Genomic DNA, 6,053 nt, shown 5'->3' on the forward strand with positions numbered 1-6,053 from the left:
CTTCAGAGAACATTTAGATATAGAGAAGTGAAACCTCAGCTCTTTTGCGAGTAGAGAAGGGAAACACCTGCTGCTCTGAGTGACGTTGTTACCTTGACACACACACACACACAGACAGAATAAATAAAGAACGCAGACAGAGATGGGACGCAGATCCTGCGTTCCATGGCTGCCCTCGCGAGTTAAAGAAAATCTGCAGTGTTTGTGTTTTCTAACTCAGGTGTCTCAGCTGAACAAAGAACGGCAGGGTGATTTAAAGAAATCCCCTGTCAATTATTTTTCAAGAATAATTAAACAGAGTCAACATCTTTCTTCAACAGAATTGCAGACTGCACAGATGGTACCTTCCCAAAGGAAAAAGTACTATAGCTTACTAGAGTATATTAGACTTAACAGTTACTATATACAGTAATGGACTTCTATACATTTTACATCAGATTAAAACTTTGGGTGTAAGATTCAGATAATTATTTATTAAAAGCTAGACATTTTAAATGAGAATAGGAAAGATAAGTATGTCTTTGTGCCCCCCTTTTCCCTGTTCATGCCCTATCGGCCCCTCTGGCTAAACTTTGCTAGATCCGCCCCTGCACAGTTACCAGCCGTCAGCTACGTAGAAAAGGATCCTGGTGTAGAAAGTAATATTAAATAAATTCTAACAGCTTATCAAGCTTAAACGTGCTGCTGTTGTTCAGCCGCTGGTTTCCTCTTTCTGGTGCAAAGTGGGCCAAAAACAAAGAAGAGAGACGGACTCGCGACAGAAAAGCCGATCAGCTGATCATTGATCAGTTTCATGAAGTAGCAGCAGGAGAGAGAGAGAGAGGCAGTCGCTCCATATATCGGTTGTTAAGCTTAACGCGGGAACGCTTTACAAACATTCAGAGATGAACTTACACACTTGCTTTACTTCTCTCTGGGATAACTTCCTCGGAGATGAAATGCTGGTTTGGTAGCGAGGCTACAAATACACACAGCCGCTCTATCACGTGACGCACACTGCTCCGACGTGCTACGGTTATGAGCCGAGTCACGCCGTGTCGCAAGTTTTGTGAGGTGCTTTTTTGATATTTAATGGATCGGATTATATTTTTTATTTCTCTCCGATATCCGATCCAGTAATTTACGTCAGTATCGGAGGGCTCGCGTGCGGAGTGAAGCGGAAAAAAGGTGCGAGAGAGAGGACGAGGGAAAGAAAAAAAAAAAAACACGGCTTCCAATAAGGAGCCGGCTTGCGTCGTTCACTTCAAAGAGTCAGCTGTATGGGGTCAGAACGATGCCACCTTGAAATGAAACCGAAAAAAATATTGAAACTGAAAAAAAATATTGTAACTGAAATAAATGTACTGAAAAATCTTGTATTGAAACTCAAAAAAAAAATTGATAGTGAAAAACAATTAATTGAAACTGTAAATTTTTTGTTTTCGCTTACATTTTTTTTTTCAGTTTCAATCCATTTTTCAGTTTCAATCTGCTGGCACTGTTTTGGCGTCCGGGGGCGCGCTGGGGGGACGGGGATTCCGACCTGCATGTATTTGCATACATTATAGAGCCGACTAGTGCTGACCAAGCTGCCATCTTTCTCTCTTCCCGTCTTTCAATGGCTGCTTCAATTTCAGCTTGACCCTCTAAACCGCAGGTAAGTAATCATTTTTTGTCATCTTTCCTTGCTGTCCCACTGGACTGGAAATTAGTTTTTTTAGCTACATCTGGTGAAGTTGTGGTAAAATGCTGTTATTATCCTGTTTGTCGTAGCAAGCTAGCCTGAAGCTAATATTTGCTAAATTTAGGGATACCCGTGTCTCTTTAGGAGTTGGAGGCCGGTGTTTTAGGAGCGGCACAAGATCTCATCAACAGGCAGTGTTGGGGAGTAACGTAATACATACGTATTTCAAATACAAAATATGAGTAAATGTATCCGTTACAGTTACCGTTTAATAGGTGATATTGAGAATACAGTTACTTTGTTGAAATAAATGGATTACATGGCGGTATTTTCCTGTTTCATATGTTAGGCTATGGTCTCTCTATTTTTGGTAATTCTACGCCGGTGGAAACCCAAACAAAACACACAATAAGAGGCTCTAATGCCTGTGTCTCAATCTCACGGCTCATGTCACCCCTACTTAGTGAGTGAAGAAATATTTTTAAAAATTATTATACAAAAATTATTTAATATGAAGGCAATAGGCAGAGTGTTACAGGCAATGCCCTAATGCATGTAGCCTCATGGGCAGTGTAGTCCATGCTGGAGGGAGAATGGACTGCCATACCCGTTATGTGTCTGTGAGCGAGGGAGGGAGAAAAAGGAAAAGTACGAGTTGTCACGGACCAGAAACGGGAGCTGGAAGCATGTAAATATAATAATAACCACTGCAGCCAAAAAGAGTGCCTGACGAGCCCAGTTGTAAGTAAGCTATTAAGACTCGACTGCACACTGTGTTCGTGTTTTCCTCCAAAACAATAAGCTCCGTTGGAGCAGCCTTTCAACGCCTCTCTCTGTCTCTCGCTAGCAAAGTTGACCCAGACAACAAAGTAAAGCTAGTTTTCGGCTACGAGTCCGGCACGAACCCGACGTATTAGCCAGAGGTCCCTTTGCTACGGTTCGGAGCCGCAGACCTGTTTTATATACGCGCGGAATAGTTTTCTATACGAGATCGCTGCAAAAAGTGCAGCCTTACCTAATGTCCACCTACTGTTACTTATTTTATATTAAGATTTAAACATCTAGTTGGTATTGGTATGGTGAGTAACCTTCAGTAATAGTAATAAATCACACAGCAATAGTACATTCATGTAGTTGTAAAGTATTCAGAATACGTTACTTCTGTAATCTGTAGTGGAATACATTTTAAAAGTAACCTTCCCAACACTGTCAACAGGTTAGCACCTCGTACTGCAGTGCACCAAAAGCAGCCTCATGAGCGCTGGGAAGGACAAGCCCAGAGCCCAGTGACAGTGCAGGAGATGACAAGGTTAGTATTTGTATGGTGAAAATGATACTTTTAGTTATTTTGATTGGCAAAAAAAAACGTAAATACAAAATCTGCTTCTCACATATAGGGCATTTCCAAGATTTTTTTCAAAACTTTATTTCATTACAGCTGTCCTGTGCCAGATGTTCTGTTGACCCACTGTGAGAGGCATCATTTCAGAAACACCAGGAAGACCGAAACTCATCGCAGGGATCAAGCAGGGCTCGTGATCTTCATCAGCAGCTCCCTCACAAGAGGGATAAACCCAGCATTTTATGAACATTGTGATGAAGACCTTTGCTTTGTGTAATGTAAAGGTCTGGACTTTTACAGAATATAATATCTTTAAGTCCTGTTGAAAGTTAAATATATGTTGTGCTCTCTGGTTACTCTGGTATGAATGACTCTGAATTACTTTATGATAAATAACACACTATTGACAAAAAACAGTGAAAGAATTCCAGGTCACAAGTTTTTAGTTCAAAATACAAGTAACAACCTTTGACTTTAATCAGGTTTTATTTAATTGTGTCAGAGAAAACATCTTGTGCTCTTCATGTAGCTGAGTACAGTTTTCTGAAACACCAAACTGAAGTACTATTAATGCTGATGTATAGTGACACAGTTACATGAGTGATTAATCCTTTTGACTTTTTGTCTTTAAATTTATCAATAAAACAGCTGCAGCTTTCACTGACAGCACATGTGGTACACTGTAAAAAAAAAAAATCCCAATATAAAAGTATTTTACTGTGTATTTTACAGTTTTGTTCTGTTCTTCTAGAATATCATTAAATTTACATAAATAGACTGTGATTTCACATTTCAAATGTAAATTAACGTAAAATCACTGTAATGTAATAAAATATAATTTTCTTGTTTTTTAAATGTATCTGTCTGTACATATGCATATTTAGATTGTTAAAATACATTCACAAATGTATCATGATTTCACAAATATTTGTCCGTTATTTGAAAGACTGAACTGTTAAATTCAAATGTAATGCTATGGAAAAATATCTAAAATGATTCTCATAAACTTTTTTTACGTCAAATAATTATTATTATCATTGCTATTTAGGGCGATCGTGGCTCAGGAGTTGGCAGTTCGCCTTATAACCAGAAGGTTGCCGGTTCGAGCCCCGGCTCGGACACTCTCGGTCGTTGTGTCCTTGGTCAAGACACTTCACCTACTGCGTACTGGTGATGGCCAGAGGGGCCGATGGTGCGATATGGCAGACTTGCCTCCGTCAGTCTGTCCCAGGGCATGCAATCCATTATTATTATTATTTAAACCAACTGTTAACTGTATATTTCTGTACATTTAAGTATTATTATTCATATTGCCACATTCATTGACCTTGTTTATAGGTAATTTCATTGTTTAATCACATTAACATGTTCCTAATTTAATGTTTAAGAGCACTTGAAAAAGGCAAAATCCCATGTAAAATTAGGGCAACAAACTGTATTGTCATTACTGAAAATAACCGTATTTTTATGAGAAAGTTATTTTCTGTTATTTTATGGTATTATTTTGGCGCCCCAGCTGCCGGAATATTACTGTTTTTCTAGGATTTCTTTTTTAACAGTGTACTTTAACCTTTGTACTGTTTTCATCAGTTAATTTTGGAGTTACTACAAAGAGTGAAGATATAGGATGATTTGTCTGCTGTCACTGGGTGGTGCTGAGGTCTGAATCTGAGGACGGTTCCTGTAATCACAAAGAGAACAGAATCATCACAAACTGAAATATAAAGTTTATCTCTCAAATCTGAAATAAAGCTGATCCTCTCAGTCCTCACACACTCGGGATCTGAAGTTGTTCAGTCCTACAGTTCTGCCGACAGCTGACATATGAGCTGTTTATTATTATTATTTTTTAAAGGCCTTATATACTAACACATTTTCCAATATCATGTTTACCTTAGAGTTGTTGATGCTTTATAAATGGACATCTGCAAAGATGAGATGATGGAGCAGGTTTCAGTCCTGGTTCAGTCTGCTGCTGCATCCTGGTCAAAACATACGGAGGCGCTATCAGCAGTGGTACTGCACAAGAAATATTAATGCTTCAAATTATTTGTCTTAAAGGATGCAAGCTGTACAGAGTACTGCACATGTGACTTTGTGAACATAACTCATTAACAATAATTTCGGACAGTTTTTTAACCTGAATATTTGCAACAAACTCAGTAAAAAAATATATACAGAGTCAGTGCTAAAAAAATAATCAGAGGAAAAATTAAACATTTTAACTTAAGCTGCCAAGCGGAAGTAGTTGGTTTCAGTACATAAATATCAGGCATTGCTATTTAATCTGTAGCTATTGACTAATGAGGGGTTACTGAAGTGCCAGCTTTTTAAAAGTTGGTGTTAATGTCCTTCCACATGTGGCAAGCGAGAGAAAATACGCTGCTGTTTGCACATATTTAATAATCAGCTCTGCATAGGAGCAGAAGCAGAGTCCAGCCTGTTGCTCTTACAGTATAATACTCACCATATGTATATAGCGCTGCAGAACTGTACCCCCCCAGCATGTTTGCACTGAGTAGGAGATGCTCTGTATCTCATTGTACAACTGTATAGTGACAATAAAGGCATTCTATTCTATTCTATAATAAAAGTACAGTAACCGTGGTTAGTCACTGAGCAGCCCGGTGCGTTTCTCTTGATTTCTTTAGTCAGGGTAAATTCATTCACCTGCCACGGGTTAGCTAAACGAACTTTACAAAACAAGTTTCCCCTACAGCCGAGTGCTCATCTTAGCTAGCTAGCTAAGGACCTAAATTACGGATTAGCTTACAAACACATTTAACTTACTGAAAATATTGCGGTGGGGCCTCAGGTCCTCCTGTCCGGTAGTCCAATTTACTGAAGAACACCTCAGGCTGTCGGTAATGTAAACGTTAGACCTCTCAGCATCTGCCATTCCCGAACAGACACATGCAAGTTTGTCCGTGACCGTGGCCGCGTCGTCCGTGTTTTCTACAGTCATTGGTCAGCATTATAATATATGCAAATACATGCAGGTCGGAATCCCCGACCCCCCCCAGCGGTGCCTCCGGACGCCAAAAAAGT

At 39.4% G+C, this 6,053-nt stretch overlaps 2 long non-coding RNA genes across 2 annotated transcripts; one reads left to right on the plus strand and one right to left on the minus strand.

Moving 5' to 3' along the window:
• The first annotated feature begins 1,351 nt into the window (after positions 1-1,351).
• LOC109196899 (uncharacterized) lies at positions 1,352-3,579 on the plus strand. Its single transcript, XR_002058234.2, has 3 exons — positions 1,352-1,636; positions 2,880-2,972; positions 3,102-3,579. It is a non-coding gene; the product is annotated as an uncharacterized LOC109196899 (long non-coding RNA).
• Positions 3,580-4,543: 964 nt separating this feature from the next.
• On the minus strand, positions 4,544-6,053 carry LOC109196908 (uncharacterized). The gene is made up of 3 exons (XR_002058257.2): positions 5,796-6,053; positions 4,899-4,987; positions 4,544-4,686 (listed from the first exon to the last, which is right to left on the minus strand). It is a non-coding gene; the product is annotated as an uncharacterized LOC109196908 (long non-coding RNA).

This window comes from Oreochromis niloticus, linkage group LG23 (genome assembly GCF_001858045.2).
Source record: "Oreochromis niloticus isolate F11D_XX linkage group LG23, O_niloticus_UMD_NMBU, whole genome shotgun sequence".
NCBI lineage: Eukaryota > Metazoa > Chordata > Actinopteri > Cichliformes > Cichlidae > Oreochromis > Oreochromis niloticus.